Here is a 19,299-nt window from a genome sequence, read left to right on the forward strand (position 1 = left end):
TGCTATTTGTGTTGTATTTTCCCGTTTTTGCCCTGTGCTTAAGTTTGCCTCAACAATTCGAGAAAGCAACACTAAGTCGGTAGTTTACTACAACAAAATATAGTCGATATTTTATAAACCACAGTTTACCACAAGCTGGAGCAGTCTCCCACCCTGGTCTCTACACTGGTTGCTAGGGTTATTACACTAGAGGTGCCATCACAGGCCAGGGTGGACTAACATTTAGTCTCTGAAATCTTATATTACACAATATCCTTCTTGACTCTAAAAACAATTACAAATTCCCTATGCTGATTTCAGGAATGGAGCTAGCTTGAACTGGCTAGACTTGCTTTTGTATGCATTTCTAGATTTTGTTTTTTTCATAAAAAAAATATATTCCACGGTCATGGTGCAGGACTAAGGCCAGGGCTGTCTTCCCCTTCAAGCACGCGATGTAGGTCTGGACGGCACAATGGAAGATATAACGATGATATCACGAATGGGGCTGAAGTAATACAAACTGCGGCGAAACCGCATAATCGGTGGTTCGAGAAGGGAGCTAACTCCGTTTGCCTATTCGAAACTAAACGCACTTCTTGTTGAGAATATGTACTACGTGAACAAACCCGCATTACGAACTGCTATTTTGTCTATTTAAAATAAGTATTATGACTTATGTATGTACAAATGCTATGACGATACAGCAGAACTCACTTCTACGAACATCGCCAAACTTGGGGATCATTAATATTCATAAGTTATTCCTTTTATGGAACAAGTTCTCGGAAAAGCTTGAGGCTTGTATCATGTCCGAGATGAAGTCAAGTGTAGACATATTTTCAAGCTTATATCGCCACCAAAACTTATACAGGAAAAAGTAGAATGAGTGGTGTTGCCTCTGTAAATTTAATTTGAAGAAGATCTAAGTTTCTTGCTTTGTAACTATTTTTAGAAAAAACTAGGGAGGTCAGCTATGATGACGGTATTCAAACTTCAAAGACTTTGTGTGCCTTTTGTGGAATTAACGGCACACTAAATAATTTATAAAGATATTTCCATCAATATTACAAAATGAGAATAATATATATCATGTCATATACCCATGCAAAGTAATGACAAATGTGAGCCCAATAGACTAAATGACTTAGTCAACCCAATGAAGCCCAGCGATTTATAAATGTGGGCCCACCTGTTTCGATTACTATAAGACGGGGAAAATGTGAGCCCACATTTTAGAAAATGGTTATAAGTAAGCCAAGCTAATGAAGCTTAGTGATTTATAAATGTGGTCCCTCCTGTTGCAATCACTATGACGGAAGAACGTATACCCACTAGACGATATACAAATGTGGGCCAACTTGTTTCGATCACCATATATGACGGGAAAAATGTGGACCCACATTTTAGAAAATGGTTATCAGCACTAAACCAATCTAAGAATATGTACGGATGGAAACATAAATATATAATGCATTCAAACATTTAATTAAAAATACGTTTACCTTAGGGATAAGGCATTTAATAGCTGGACCAACAACGTACAGCGTGACTGACGCCATTTCTCGCAAATACGAAAACAACGGAGATAGCTCCCGTTTGAAATTAGAATGACCTCCCTTTCCTAATATGAACCACTGATAATGCGGTTTCGCCCAAACTGCAATGTTATCAATACTGCTGCACACGAAGTGTTGTGTATTTAGCACACAGATTAATACAGTGTTTCTCTTCAAGTGACATTATGTATGTGGACGCAGTAAGCTTCATTTCGCAAGAATTTATATGTAGGATACAATAAATGGACTTACAACATATATTAATATCATACATAGTTTTTTATGTTATTTAGCTAATGATAAAGCTAAAATGACAACTATTATAAAGAATATATGTTTTGAAGTTAGTTATGTATTCAAACCTGTAATGCCTTCCAATACAGAATGCAATAGGATCCCACTTCAAACGTTTTCCATAAGTGACCCACCATTAAATATTCAGGTTAAGGGGTGTAGGCTGGGGCTGAGGTGTGTTTTTGATAAGATAAGATAAGATAAGATAAGATAAGATAAGATAAGATAAGATAAGATAAGATAAGATAAGATAAGATAAGATAAGATAAGATAAGATAAGATAAGATAAGATAAGATAAGATAAGATAAGATATTTTATCGATCATTATTTCAAAACGATATGGTGGACTACGTCAACGCCAGAGAATAGAAACAGTGATCATTTGGCGTTCATTTAAGAATGAGGTGAAATGGGGTTTAACTTCGCATCCAAGATTATTGCACTTTTATAGCGACGTGCATGCACATGTATGTGTGTGTGTGGCTGCTTGTACTAGTCCAGACTGATGCCGATTTATTGTGCTAGCACACTGATATACCATGCCGCAGTTTAACATGAAGTCTCGCATACACTGAACCGAGTTTGAAGCTAGATTTCCCGTTCAATACAGGAGTTTATAACTGTGATGTTTGTTAGACTCGACATCTTATCTGCAGCAGCACATATTTTTGCCCTTTTTGGCCAAGTTGCACCTTGAGAGAAAAGTGGTCGTATCATCAGCTAATAATATTGTATTCATGCGCCACCTTTACGCCAACTATACGTCTTTTTGTCAACGTTGAAATTACATAATGCGCAAAGTTTAATTAATTACAACTTACCAATGGAGACCCCGTATTTACCGTTTTTATTACAATGTTAATTTGCAAAGCGTATCTAACATCGTCATATACGTTTCGAATACACCCATTGTAATAAAAACGGTATCTAAGTTGGACAATTATCCTAAGGGATACATATGTCAACATACTTCCACTACAAGTATCTCAGGAAAAATCCTTTCCTATGCAGTAGCTGGAGGGCACCAGGTGTAAGCCTTCCCAGACCCCTCTAAACAGGTCAAGTACGGTTTAATTGCACTGGGTTGATTGGTTGTTTGACCATCGATCCACGCAATTGGGATCGATGACATGCATCAGCCAAGTCAGCGAACCTGACCACCCGATCCCGTTAGTCGCCTCTTACAACAAGCATAGTCCCCTTTTACGGCAAGCATGGGTTGCTGAAGACCTATTCTACCCCGGATCTTCACAGGTCAAGTGCACAAAGAAAGATAGACAACTGATTGCCTCCTCAATTTAGGGTTGGGAATTGGACCAAAAAGTGTATTGCGATATATTGCAATATTTCAAAAACATATTGCAATCTTATTGCAATATATTGGGAAAAAAATTCTACCAAGAGAAAAACTTTTTTTTATATCCCTTTGACAAATATTAACATGAAAGCTGCACTGTTAACAATTTTGTCAAAATTATGAACCAATGTTAATAATTTTTACTATTATTTTTATCTACAATCAAATAAAGAGTATGAAGTATTTGTTTTGATTTGATAAGGTAAGACTATACATCATGGCATATACATGTCAGTCACAGTCTCCAACCTTTTTTCAATCACATTTGAATAATGTTAACTCTATGAAACAGTTCGAAAAACAATGAAACATTAACATTAGCATTGACATAAATTTGATAAGAATTATACATCATGACAAATTCATTAAATGTCAGTCATTGTCTCTCATCAAACATTGTGACAAAAATAACACTCAATGTCAAAAGATACAACTGGTCAAATTTCAAATGTTTAACCACTGCCAGTTTCTTCAACCCAAAATGTCCTCATATTTTGGATTTTCCCTTATTGTTAGGCACGATGTCAAAGGCGTCCGCCATGTTGGATGAACGATCAGGGGAAGTAACTCTAGTTCCAAGTTGTCAGCAACGTTCGTTCCCGATGATTTCCGATTGTAAAATTGGTTGTGTTTGAATAATGAGGGAAAAACCGATACGCCAAAAACGTATCGCGATACGTATCGTGATGAATTTGTATTGCAATATACCGGTATACAGATAAAACCGCACATCCCTACTTCTCATTATACTTGCACAGTGGATTCCGGGATAGAATAGGTCTTCAGCAACCCATGCTTGCCGTAAAAGGTGACTCTGCTTGTCGTCAAAGGCGCCTAACGGGATCGGGTGGTCAGGTTTGCTGACTTGGTTGATGCATGCCATCGATCCCAATTGCGTTGATCGATGCTCCTGATATCAACCGCTGGATTGTCAGGCCCCCGTCATTCGGCAGGATAATTGCAGGGTGCGGCGTTACGCAACAAACACACACTTACATTTTTAATGCCAATTTTGTGATTGGTGTGTGCTTCATTAGTTTCGAATTCATTGTTCCATTATGTAATTCCCTATTTTGACTTTTTCATCTGAACGCTTGAATTGTGTTGCGTGTGTTTGTACTGATAAAGCAAATGCGTTTGTCGTTTGTATTTACAGGTTTATTAAGCACATGTGAGAGTGAGCTCGAGCATTGGTGGTATCATGTATTGTGATCAAAGCATATGTAGTGAAACATAGCAAACACAACATGCAAAGGAGACCATCCGACATAAAGCCATTTCAAATGAGGCACTGTCACATAATCCCTAAACCATACAAACAGTATTGTGTTCTTGGAAAACTGACAGTATTCATTACACCATGCACGAAAGAATATGCACAATTGCAGCGAAGACAATACGTGTCAAATTATCTAAGATTATCAGTTCTAAGTTGCTCTTGCTGAACAGGTGATACGCTTTCTGAGACGTCTCATGATAACATGGAATATTGTAGTGCACTACAGATCAGAGCGATTACATGGTATTATTATGTTTCTCTTCAGAATAATAGTGGGCTCACATGCCAAGCGACTAGATTGTTTGATAGTAGCCCTTCTTGTGTATCCTGGTTTTATTCTCGATTCAAAACTAACGGTGAAAGATACACGTATGAAAGTAACGCTGCGAAATGGTCCCTTTTACAAGCCCTGCCATCGTTGTGATAAATACTTTGATGTAATGTTGAGGGAGATCGTGCATTGAACCAAACTTATGTTTAATATTTTTGCTGTTTGACCACAAGTTTTATGATAAGGCCAGCAGTACTTGTCAATTCTGCGGAGTCTTTTATTAATGGGTGTTTGGGCCGAGACAATAAAACTGTTCCCACTGTGTTGCAAAACGAACATATTTCATGAACGTTTTTCTTTACTTTCTCTTATCTCTGCACTTGTCACAGCATTGTCTCATTTGTGTGACAAACACTTACTTTTGGATGACAATTGTGGGAATTGCGGGTGCTTTCGGTCGGACGGGTCATGCTTATCCATTTTGCGAAAACCTGGCGTCTTCAATATCAATATTCTATTCATATCATTTTCATTTTACGCCATTCATTTATTTTTTGTTGTTTTATATTTACGCTTTCGTATGCAACATGTAGAGATGACTGACACGAGTATGGAATGATTACATGGTTCATCGTGTCTCAAAGTCGACAAACGTGATTGTTTCCACTAAATTAAGTTGCTATTATCGTTGTGTAAACGCTGTGTAAAAAAAGACTTTCAAGAATCGTAATGAGACGCCATAAACTGATCTTGAGTTAGCAGTGACGTCACTGCCATTATTCAGTTCATCCCTTCAGTTCGTGCACATTTGACTCGGTCCCGTGATGATCCGGGTTTGAATAGGTCTTCAGCAACCCATACTTGCCGTAAAAGGCGACTATGCGGGGTTAAACAACAAACAAACCAACTAACCATCATGTGACTCGACACATATTTGAGAACACTTTGAACACGGCTAGCGTGTAATACTGATAGTCTTGTCATCCAAGTTGAATATTACTCTTTCAAGTTTGCAAGTGATGTTAAATTTAGTGTCTTTAGAGGCGTGTTCGATATCTTATTTTTGTTATTTTATCATTCTAAACCAAATCATCATCTAAACCTAAAGCAGAGGTATAGTTTATATTTTTTATGACTTGTGAACAAGTTACCTTAGCTAAAGTACGCAAATTTGCTTTGCAACTGTACATGTACATGTATATGTATATCCCTCAAGCACATGTATACGTGCGTATATCTGTTTTTTCATTTACAGTTTGTAGGTACATGTTACTGTAATTAATTGCCCATTTTTAATATCCTTTATATAAAGGGTTTTCCAACGAGTGTTTTAATATGGAAAGTAATGACACTGTTACTTTAGATGAAAATCCAAGAGCCAAACACAAATGGATGACGCCATTAGAATCATAGACATTAACAAGATAATGATAATGATTCTGATGCAATGTTTCCTGAAATGTTTCCTCGGCGCGGGTGACTGGCTTACTAGTGCCACCAAAAGTATGTGACAACAATTGTAGGTCTTGAAAAACAAACATACAAGTAGACTTGGTGAACAGTACCGTTTATTTCGGTGGAACAACCAACAAGGATTAACTCAACACGTCATTCGGGTACGGAACACGTGGATTGAGTCATGTGAGTATCCTACAGATTAACACGATTGAACAACAGCATATAAGCCGTAGAGTTATCAAAACCGGAACCAAAGATGCCCTTTCGGACATATCAAAGGATTTAATGACCCCATTTTGTTCGTCAGTGGTTACATGAGTTATGTATGGCCCACGTCATACATAGCGGTCACACAAACATTTCCTATTTTTTCGGAAAGCTTCATTAAATTTTTTTGATGTCGATACTCAAATCAGTCAACCCGTTTTCACAGACAATTGGAAACGAATATAGGAAAACACATATTAGTAATACAAATTGAAGCTGGTGATGGAATATTGAAATGAAATAGCAAATAAATACAGATTGCATCAACCAGCATTTTACAAAATGTCACAAAACATCTATGTATAAATGAAAGGACAGGAGTTTGGAAGTGTCAACATTGAGGGCCACTACATGTACAGGAACATGTTTACAAGAACTGAAACGACCAGTGACGTCACCGCAAACGTCACGCGATCCGCAACACTCCCACCTGTAACGGAAAAACAATAGGTCATGATATAAATATAATACATAATATAAGCCGGAGCTCAGCATCCTTAATTTAATATTTAAAATGACTTTGTACGTTATGTAAGCATAAACTTGCTCTGGGAATATCATGTATATTATATGTATAAGTCTCATATTTCTACAGAAGTTATATTAGTGATTTGGTTTGTTTCAACATATGAAATGCCGTACGAGCATGATGGCTGAACGAGGATATAATGCGAACCTAGTGTAGGGTTACAGTAGTGATGTTCACACTCCTCCATTTCAGTGGCCTGAGGGACTACATTACTTACACATGGCGCTGGTTGTTTTGGTGTTAGTGTCAGTCAGAAGAGCTGCCTGGGTGGTGCTGGCACACCCTGCCTCGGTAGTGGGGGTGATGGCAGAGAGGCAAGTCTTCAGTGTAGTCAGTACACTGTTGGAAAAGAAATAATATAAATACGTTGGAAACGATCATATTTTCTTCCCTAAAGTATTCACTAATTCAAATGTTTAGGTGTGGACATGTCAGAGTGAATGAGGAAAACGTAAACGTGGCACCGGCCCAATCATGTGGTGGTCTAAATTTGTCTATTTGCAAAGTCATAAGAGTACATCTTGAACGATAAGGGGTAAATTCCAGTTCCCATTTCACTTGTCCATTGATGTGCTATGAGATAATGTTACGTATTGATGATAATTCACTCACGTGCAATATGTGGCGCTAGTGGCAGCGGCTCCCTTTGCAGCGTCGACCTCACACTGGCACGTTGAAGTTAGGGCTGCAAATATATCAACAATATAGAACTACATTTCAAGTTCTAACCTTGGTGCATATAGACATGGAAACAAGCCAAGCCATATATCTCCCGATAACAGTTCTACCAGTAACAGTTCGCTGTTGATTAGTTTTGTTCAGAATAATACCCTCTGCTTTTCACCGAAGTGGTCCATCATCTGTGTCATTGATACTTCCTGGCCAGTTTACACAACATCGGTTAAATGTTGTTGTTTGTTGTTTAACGCCGCATTCGGCAAGTTTCCAGCTTTTTGACGGCGGTCTGTATATAATTGAGTCTGGAACAGACAATCTAGTGATTGCCATCATCAGCATCGATGCATGGAATTGGGATACGACGACATGCATCAACCAAGTCATAGGGCCTGACCACCAGATACCGCGAGTCGCCTTTTACGGCAAGCATGAATTGCTGAAGACCTATTCTAACCCGGATTCATTACGGGTTTCATAGGTAAAAACGCACCTTAAAACTCCTGTGTTACAATACAGAAACAATTAATACCACCGAACCACAGGGTACCAATGCTCTCTGTTAGTTGAGTCTACTTATTAGTAAAACTCTCAGATATTCAAAAGTTGTTCTTGGGTTTAGGAGTTTCCTCCCTTATGGGACCTTTACACAGGATGACGACCTTTGTGTCTCCCGTGTCTGACCATAAAATTTGCCAGGTCGTCGTTGGAGGCTCAAAGGAGGCGAATGGTTGCCTAGGTCGTTCCAATGTGGTACAAAGGAGCTTCAGACATCGCCATAGGCGCCATGGTCGCAGTCAATTTTTGAACATGTTCAAAACAATCGCACTAAGGTCGCCGAGGAGATGCTCAAAGGTATAAACATGATTAAAGGATTTCGCCAGAAACATACAACAATAATGGATTTTCTCCAACATTAAACTGAGATACTGTGAAAAGGCTGAACCATTGTTCGAAGAATCGAAGAGACACGTGCATGTACTTCGAATATATGATGGCGTGTTTTGTATTGGTGTGACAATAAACACAACGTTTTACAGCAAGGTCCAATATTTTCTTAAAGATTTTTCTACAAACCTTTTACTACAGTGGTACTTCGACATGTACATAGTTTTCCTGTTATATAAATGAACTTCAAGAACTTAAGTGTTGTGAAATGACAAATGGGACATGATCATACACAACCATCTTTAGTACAACATGGTTATAACGAACCACAAGGGACTGTATTACTTAATGCAAAGTTCCTACCTGGACAATTGCTTGGTGACAGTGCTGCTCTTGCTGTTTCAGAAGTCGTTGCAATAGCGCTCTTGGTCGTGGTGCCGTCACAGCCGGTTGATTGAGCAGTTCTCAGACAACTCAGCTCAGTTTTATAAGCGCTATAATAAATACGTAGAAACGATCAAATGAGTACGTAAACTGATACTTGTTAATCAGAAGGCTAAACCCGATTTCCAGAACTGTAAGCCAGTAGTTGTAAGTATGATCTGTGTCTTTATCATGCAGCGGAATATATGCGGGAAGAGGTATTTCAATGTATTGAGTTCGCTTGATAGGTTGTTTGTTTAACTCCGGCCTGTAAACAATCGCCAATCGTCTGGGCCAAAATGAAATAAACAGTTGGTGATACCATGAATGACCCATGGTGTCGGGCTCGATGGCACGTAATCAAACACTTCAACGGGTCTGACCACCGGATCCATTTAACTGCTGTTTACCACATGTTGAGTTTACGGGAAATATGTTAACCCGTATTTCTCATAAGTATACACATATCTAAACTATATTCCACTTACGGCCATTTTTCTGCATTAGTCGTTTTTGTGGCAGCACCTTGCACAGTCAACAAGTGAGTAATGTATTTGATAAATGGAACTCTGCAACAATATTGTTTCGGGACCGTACATTGCAGAAGAGTAGAGATTTCTTTTGATTGTTAGAATGTTTTGGTCTCATTTATTTTACTACTCTTCTTTGTCGTTTACGTTGTGTGTATATGTCACGTTGTACCCAAAATGGGCGTACCAAATTGTCATTTCGTCTTAATGATAATGGCAATACGTTTTATCATCTGAGGATCAAATTGTTTATTTCAGTGCTTGCGTGGATGAGTTATCCATTTGATGCATATTGATATAGATTGGCATTTAACATAGCATATGTTCGAAGGGGTACAACTCTTGATGTGTTACGTGGTAAAACGATAGCCGTGTTTTGCTAGCTTTTGAGGGAAAGAGGCTTACGTCAGGTTGGCGGGAATTTTCTTGATTTTCTTGGCCATGTGGAAGCATAATTTTTTAGCCTAAGATTTTTCCCTCCCTCGATAAGTAATCCATATTTATTTTGTACAGAATTTACTTACTCATTATGGTATATACTGTTCTCTGAAGTTTATTTTTCAGGTTGGATGTTTGGTCGTTAGAACTTTCCATTTTGCACAGTTACATCCTACTGTCAAAACAGGTCTGCTGGTCGATGGGTCGATCTTTGCTTTTCAGTCGGTAAAGTACTTGCAGGCGTGGTATTGCAATATGGGTTGGCTCACGATGCTGCTAACCATCGCGGGCCATTTTGCATACTGACACCCGGCAGTTCCCGTTTGGTGGACTAGTCATTAATGCTTGTATGGTTTGTCTAGAGATGTGTACATCCTCTTGAGTCCAGTACTTCCTGTCCTATTGCTTTCGGTCCGTAGTTCGTACAATTTTGTTTACTGTCCAGTCTGTTAGTTATTCCGAAAAAATCTTTTCCTCCGTCATTTCATAAATAGAGCCGTGGCCAGACTACCTTTGTTGGTGCCATGCTATGTCTATGATTTCGCCACTCTCAGGCAGCTCAGCGCACTGTTATAAGCACTAAACACAATCGTGTACACTTCATTTCCAATCAATGTAAAAAACAATAAAACACAAATGCTCTGGACATTGAGTACATCTTTGGGATAAACTCCATAAAGTTTGAGTAGGTCGAAAAAGAAGTGCAATCAAAGTATTAAGATACGTATTTGCAGGATGTAAATGAATTTTGGAGATAAATGCCATGTTTCACCATAGGCGCTATCCATCAAGTGTTTGTGGTGGGTGCATATGTTTAAAACGACATGACGAAATACAATGAAATAACGACATGAACTCACTTGGACTTCGAGTACATAGTTATAAAAACTTGACGTTCAGGGAACACCTCTGCGGTGTGACCCAAGAGACCTAGTTTAGTGCTGATTAACCAAGAGTCATATTCGAATCTGAAAGGACTGAAGGACTCTGACGCACATCTATGCATAGTGAATTGCGACGGGTTAGGACAACATATCATACAAGAAAATTGTTTGATGGCACATGCCAAAGAAACTTTTGGATGTAAAGACAAAACTAATTTTTATACCATGCAACGACACAACAGACAAAAAACATAAGGCATTATAATAATAATCACTACAATAATTTCTGCAATGTCACTCAATGAAGGTTGAAAGAAAAAATATCGTCTACAGCATTTCTCCTGCACCCACTAGCAAATAGAAAAGCTCATAATCTGATTGTCTTTTACATGTAAAACACATACCGGGTAAAAGGGTACATTCATTATGATATTAGTATATTGTGTATGTCCCACTTGTATAATTATATTTCTTATTAGCTGTGTAAATGATGCATATGCCCATTTATGTTATTACGTTGATTAATAAGAAAACTCTTATTAAAGCTCAAACTGCTGAACTCACGTGCATTTGTTGGCTTCTGTAGTAATAGTCGCTTTAGCAGTATTGATCTGACACTGACATGTGTCGGCGATAGCTAAACATAAAATAATATTAATGTTTTAACGATGACGTGGTCCTATAACATAGTGCACATTCTTCATGTAAACGTAATGCAGTAAGTAATACAGAATTCCCGTCCATACAATGTCAATAATTTATGTTTAAAACTTGTAGTTGGTTTGTTGGTTAACACCAAACTCAGCAATATTCCAGTTATATGACGGCGGTCTGTAAATAATCGAGTCTGGACCAGACAATCCGGTGATTGATATCATGAACATCGATTCACGCAATTGGGATACGATGACACGCATCAACCAAGTCAGCGAGCATGACCACCCGATCCCGTAAGTCGCCTCTTACGACAAGCATAGTCGCCTTTTGCTGTAGAGCTATTCTTTTCCGGCTCTTCACGGTCCTCAAAATTTGTAGTATACTGTATGGTAAATGGAAGGCACGGCTCATATATTCCTAAGATAAAACTGAATGATCAGATATCACCGGTGATGTGTATTGTTGTCAATACAATGCATACGACCAGTTATCCAAACAGTACTAAACTATGATATAGTTTGACATTTGCTTGGTCTAACGGGTCTTACAGCAGTTTCCTACATTACTTTAGTGGCATTGTTTGTGTCTCAATGAGTAAATAATACAATGTTACTTCGAACTATGAAACATGATATTTTTCCAAAACCATAAAGCGTAAAATCCATGTGTAGGATTATTTATGTATGGATTACTTGCATTCAAATTACAAGAACTGGTTTGGAGCGTCACATAACGTAATCACAAATAAGTATGTTTTAGTGTTCGGCAATGTGACTCCTTGGTTTCGTGCGACTACATGGCAAAAGATGTAAGCAACCTTAGTGTGAGTTAATCAAGTTAAAAATTAAAGTCACATGAATAGTAATTCAGCGATATTGTGACTAGAAAAATTATACATTAATGATATATACTGATAGACAACAGAACTCGCTGCTTCAGGTCAAACGTTAGTGTTCGTTAGAATTTCATTATACAACTGACAAACGATCATCTCAACACACACACACTCAATCATTCCAAATACACTATGACCATACACAACACAATCAAGGTAACGTTCCATACTTACAACTGACAACTTTACCGATACAATTCACGCGCTATCATAACAACACCAGAGCTTCCAGAATGAGAGTTATCGCGCTTACATCAATACATATATGTATATATATACAATAGTAAAACCTGCCAACGAAGGACATCAAAACATCTAGACTATCACAGACTTATTTGCAAAACTAGCATTTAACAAAAAAAAGGATATTACCATACATAATAAAACAAAATAAAACATCTCTTGAACAACTAACAACCTCTGCCAAAATCTGTCTTCCAATTTATAAAATGTATTAATCAGCTCTATTTCTTTTGAAACAACAATCATTAAATGGGAACAAATATTATATACTGATCCTTTGGGGGTTCTCCCAGCACAAGAGATACAAACTAGGGATCCTCACCTTTAAATACATATCATGTGTATGTGGCCAATACGACATCGTCGTAAAATGACCACTTCAAATCTGGACTGACACCCAAAGTAGGTGTAACCGATAGTTGGTTTTATTGCGCGTAATACATTTATATCTACATACAAATATGTCTCCCATTTCCATAAGATCTCTGATGTAACATCTATTTACAGGCTCAAGCAAAAAATTTAGCTCGTTTCTAACATACCGCAGTCTGTTGTTCCAAGACCTGTCATTCGGGTCTCTACACCAGTAGCCAGAGCTGCTGTAGTAGTGGACGTATCACAGGCGACAGTTGTCTCCCCCTTCAAGCACAGTATGTAAGCCTTGGCGGCACTGTAAGGAAAGCAATGTTAACGTGACACCAACTATATTTGATGAGATAATAAATGGAACAATATTTTGTCAATGTTTCTTAGTTTGGAAAGCATTATACTGGTGGACCTATTATTTACATTTCGTTTAGTTGCCTCTGTAACTAGATGTATATTAAATATACTATGAAGAATGTTCATTTAAAAACATGTCACGAATTAATTACCCCAAACTGTCCATGGAACATGGGATGGGAGGGGTGACAGCGATGGGACAGTGTACGCTCACCTATTGGCGAACACCTTGCATCATCACTATCTGATATTGATTAGTACACTTATCCGTATGATATAGTCAGAACCGTACAATGGATTCTGCTTTGAGTGGATAATTCTAACGATTATTGAATAGGTTTTGCCGTTTTTAATTATTAGACATTTGAATTGATTACCTGCAAATAGCTGCAGCATTTGCACTTTGGTCCGTCTTCCAGAACTCTTTCTGACATTTGCAGGTTGCTGTAAATACTCCCTCTGTACAACAAAATACACACAGTAATAAACACAAATCATTATGTTACATTAAATACTGGCTTCCGATTGGTTAAGGAGTGGGCAGTTATGTTCCATCTGTGAGCAGGCTACACACTTCATGTAGGCCGCTGAGACATGACAGCTTGGGTTACATAGGTTCACACAGGGTTCATCACATGCACACCATATACCCCTCGAGATGAGTTGACAACTTAATTATCTCGGCAATATCAATATCTCAACCCTCCGATATCGCCTCCCTACTTCCGCCACCTCTCATGGCGATACTAAAACTTTAGACATATCAATTCTACTTAATACACGCATGTGTTTGTATTCTATCACAGTATGTCAACATACCCGTACTACAAGAAGAGGTGCCATAATCACTCTCAATGGCAGCGGCATCAGCAGTTGTTAGCGGACACCCGGTGTCAGTCTTCGCAGACGTCTCCAGGCAGGTCAGATATTCCGCGAGTGCACTGTGAAAGGGAAAACAATCGGATACACACATGCAGGACACCGTCAATGACATAAGCAGCGTTGATAAGTTGTTCGAGGTGATAAACACCATCTGGCATGAAATTGAGTTTGAGTTCATTCGAGGACTGCACAAGTCAATTCCACACAAGGTATGGTCATGAAGTGGCGTCTACACGTTACGCAAAAGAGATTTTCAATGATATAGGGACTTTTTAAAGCTTATTTTATAACTATTTTTGAATCGTACGAATATCACTGGAACGTGCCTGTACCCTTTCAGCGGAAAAAGTAGAGCTTAAAAAATTCGTGATGTGTACACAACATTTCACGACGACATGTTGAACAATTTATGAGTTGTGAGCTAAGGCCAGGTTTACACAGTGCCGATTATGGCTCCCGTTTGAGATCAGACAGCGCTACGACACGAAAAGTGAAAAAGTCCGACTACTATCCTCAATGATCTGGTGTGTCCTATCATTGTCTGAACGAAGTAGAATACGTGCGTAACAGAGTCTTACGGATCGGGAAAGGTCCAGAGAGGTCGGGAAACTCGGATTACAGTCGTGACTGTATCGTGACAGATTCTGCTGTATCGGATAAAAATTGTAACAATGTCCCGTGTTGTCTGGACGGTGGTATGTGGATCGGGACGCTATCGTGATGAACGGGCATTAATTGTTCATTGTCGTTTCTTGTCGATTGAGTCCAGATTGCGTCCAGATCTTTGCGTCCAGATCTTGCCGAATGCGAATCGTCTCTGTCGGTTCACTGTCCGGTCACTGTCTGATCTGTGTCGGATCGCATTCGGGAGAATCGGGACGCTGTCGGGGCAGATTCGGTCGTTTTTTACCATGCGGAAGATACAAATCGTATCAGTTTCGGACTGCGAACGAGACAGTCCGGACGAATTCGGCTGAATCTGGACGCTTCCTGAACAATATCTGATTGTGAATTTCCCGCCACGAATCACTGGATCCTGATCAGATTTTGACAAATTGTTATCGGGAATGACACTATCGAGGACGGCAATAATAATCCTGAATGTGTGACTGAGCCCTTAGGAAACGATCCACACTCTCATTTGACCCGGTTTCCAACCTGTTGCCCTTAAGCGGCTAAATGTAACAAAAGCAAATCGTGAATAGCCAAATCAGCCAGTTCAGGGCAACACAGTCTTGAACGGATTATAAGTTATGCTCCGGTAACGATTCCTGACGGACGCAACGGACCGTTTCAACATCCCCCGCAAAACGCCGTGATACCCTGGTCAGCAATACTCAACTGAAAGATGTGATCATTAATAACGTCGTTGAACTACCATAAAATATCTTCTTTTTAAAGATAGAAAATGAAAGTTTGTAAATTATGATGTTGTGTTTAAAAAATAAGTTGCTTATCAAACGTATCCGAGAAACATTAGAGTAATTTATAAGGTGCATTGGAGTAAATTACCTACTCACAACCCAGACAGCCAAACGTGATGTAGAGGAACGACAGTTTACGACATCAATTAGATATTGACGACTTACCTGCATTTCTGTGTAGCTGTGGCGCCGGAAGTATCTCTTGCAGTCTCATACGTACCTTTACATGAAGTGCAGTCGGTTGCAAACGCTTTAGGGCTATAACCTGAAGGAAACACATCAGATAAATTAGTCGTGAAAGGATGTCTAACAACTGTTTAAAATATGGTTAATAAACAATTCCTACGAATGAACTCGAATCGGCATACACAGAACAGCCAACAGGAGCTATACTTTAACAGATGTTTGCTGAAAATAGTACAATTCTCGATCGTTATTTATGAATAGATTTTGTTCATTTAAAAAGTCTGTGTCCTTATGTTAAACTCTTCTCCTACATGTACAAGTAATATCTACTACAAAAAGTGATCCACGCTGTGGGGATACTTTGTTTACTTTTATTTGTTTTTTCATGACGACAAATAGTGCTCGTTTCCGGAGCGGAACTAAAAAGATGTTGAATACTTCTAGAATGAAACTTGTTGTACAGGTCAGCCTTGGGGTAAACTGGTGCCTTTTGATCATGTTGGATTTGTGTTAATTGTATATTGTTTTTCAGTTTACATAAAGACAGTTTGGAGATTACTGAAAATGAGCATGGTAACACGTTGTCCGTGACTCAAACTGTTGCTTTGTGGTGGTTACCAATACAACAACAATGTGTGGGGTCAACTTTCCCTGTTTAAATCACAATTTGTGACATGCATTGAAGGCATATTATAACAGTTGAGGTACATTTTCTATCAGTGTTCATTGTTGAAAATGTTTAAAGGTGGCAGTATATATAACAACTGACTTTCCAACATACAGACTATTTGTAGTGTATAAGTTACATTTTCCTCAAATATATAACGTCTCCAAACATCTATGAATCAGACTGGATTTCTAGTATTCACGATAGTAATAAAGTATACATCAATTTCACGGCTTGCCACGATTTATAATTCAAGTATGAAAAGAAAACATATTGGAAATATTTTTGTTAAAAATTGAACATCGATTGTACAAGATCGAACACAGCTCGTCATTAAACTGCCTATGATTGCTGGTGACACTAAAATTTGTCTGAATACTGTCACTTATATTATTCATAACTCAAATTGATAACATGTTAAGTAACTCACGTAAATGTTAGATACAAAAGCAAATAAACAACTTACCCAGAAGAAGCACGATCACGCCAAATTTAAACATGACTGGTACTTCCATAGCACCGCAATGTTGTGTCACATGGCCTGAACATAACAATAACATGATCTCGACAACTTTTAGCATTAAACATTTGGACATGGAATGGAACAGTCATAGCTCTAACCTCAAACTATTTACTGATATCAATTGATAGAGGAATGTGTTTGTGTTAATCCCGCGTTCGATCTTAAAACTAAATTCAACAACATTAATCATGAAGCGACATGTTCAATAGTGTTTACGAATCATAAATGTGAAGAACCTGGATGTTTACAAAACAATTGTTTGAGCAGATCACATGCATACGTCGATCAGATGACGGCGAACCAACGTGGACAACACGCAGTACCACCAAGGGCAACAGTGACAAATTCGAGGGAGACCTATCATAGGGAGATATGAGACTAAGACACGCAAGATGTCCACTGATAATAGTACCAGCAATGATTCCCAGCGGATCAGTATCTCCATTAGCCCTTTGAATCATTTGAATCACCAAGTCATAGACGAGTGCACATGTGTCTGGTACACCCAAAAAACACCCAGATGTGTAACTCGTTACAGGCAGGACTTGGCATGACGCAACTTGCTGGTACATCTACAAAGAAGCCAACAACTCCACGTAATTGGGTGCACCTGCCCTGCTTTGTTTGATGTCTGTAAATGATTTCAATACTGTCGTGATGTTAGTGATAACTTAGTTACATATCTAGTGATCTTGCAAAGATATAGCACGTTGTACACTCCTGCGTTTCCAATGAAATAATTTAGTTAAATGTGTTATAAAGTGTGAGAGAATAATCGAATTTGCATCCCTTATTACATATTCTTACATACCAATAAAGCTCCAAAATATACTCTAAACGCATCCGAATTTTGTACTTTACCCTATGGTATAAAACTATCACACTTTGACTTTATTCTGTTTAAAAGTGTATATAGATGAATTTGACTTTCACTTGAGGGTTTGTAAAAGTCTCTATACCTCGATTATGCCAAATATAAATTTTCACGTTCGACATTTGTAACATTTTGTTTCGATTGACGTTAGGAGGTTGATTTCAGATGTAAATGCTATGTCGATAGAAGTGGTCGATACGCGTTGTTGGTGTGCATCATATTACAGATCGATATATTTCACGATTGTTGTTTGTTTGTTTAACGCCGCACTCGGCAATATATTTCAACTATATGACGGTGGTCTGTAAATAATCGGTTCTGGACCAGACAACCCAAGTATTGAAATCATGAGCATCGATCTACGCAATTCGAATACGATGACATGCATCAACCAAGTCACCGAGTCTGACCACCCGATCCCGTTAGTCGCCTCTTGTGATGCTACTGTGTATAATGACACCATTCGGGAGATGTGTGGCCCGAAGTCATCCGTCATGTTAGCTGACGATCTATGCCCTCTACGATCCCTTGTCGGTCTAGAAATTCCAGATGGTGTAACGTTACGACAGTTCGAGTATTCCAACAGAATGACATTGACCAATTTGGGATTCACCGCACATAACACCTGACTATCTACAATGATGAATAATGTGTTAACCTAAGTTGTGCCAGGTCAACATTACAGAACAACTTGAAGATCACCCAGCTTGGCAATAAATCCTTGATGAAATCACAACATCAAAATTTTAGACATTTTCCTTCCGAATACATTTTCATTGCGAGAACAAAATCTTCATGTATCATCATGGATGCCTCCTGGCCAACTGATTGTTCATGCGGCAAATTAAGTCATTTGTTGAAACAAAGATATGAGCGTTAATTGTTTTTGCATGCATTTTAGGTTTGTTTGAATAGTTTGTATTTAATAAAAAAATGTATTCAAGGTACATGGTACAAGCCACAAAGTACCTTACTTTCAAATGATTTACTGAAGCAACATCAACGTTGTCATTAACAGCAGCAAGTTCAACAATGAATATTACACCATGTACCAAGTGGAAACTAAAAGAACAATGAAATATGACCTTCCTCACAAATGCTACCAGCAAGAATAATACTGGTAAAAAACCCAGAAAAAATATAGTTAAATTAATCCATTCCTTTACTTGGCTTAAATAACTTTTTTGTCGTTTATACTCAACAATTAATTTGGTGCAGTAGTATTTACAATTATGTTTGTTCGCTCAAGTATAGGTTAATATAAAGCTATATTTAAAACGGAAAATGAATGCGAAAACCTTGCATGTACACGTGGTAAGCTTGGCACAAGGCTTCCTGTGATGGTTTCAAAGAACGTGATGCGACCCTTGTTCAGATTGTTTCATCAGGGTTA

At 38.4% G+C, this 19,299-nt stretch overlaps 1 pseudogene; it reads right to left on the bottom strand.

Moving 5' to 3' along the window:
• Positions 1–17,009, bottom strand: part of LOC139462368 (serine-rich adhesin for platelets-like) — a 120,571-nt pseudogene extending 103,562 nt beyond the window's left edge.
• Positions 17,010–19,299: the final 2,290 nt, after the last annotated feature.

The sequence above is a fragment of the Haliotis cracherodii genome, unplaced genomic scaffold, assembly GCF_022045235.1.
Source record: "Haliotis cracherodii isolate W230 unplaced genomic scaffold, xgHalCrac1.p SCAF_15, whole genome shotgun sequence".
Classification (NCBI taxonomy): domain Eukaryota; kingdom Metazoa; phylum Mollusca; class Gastropoda; order Lepetellida; family Haliotidae; genus Haliotis; species Haliotis cracherodii.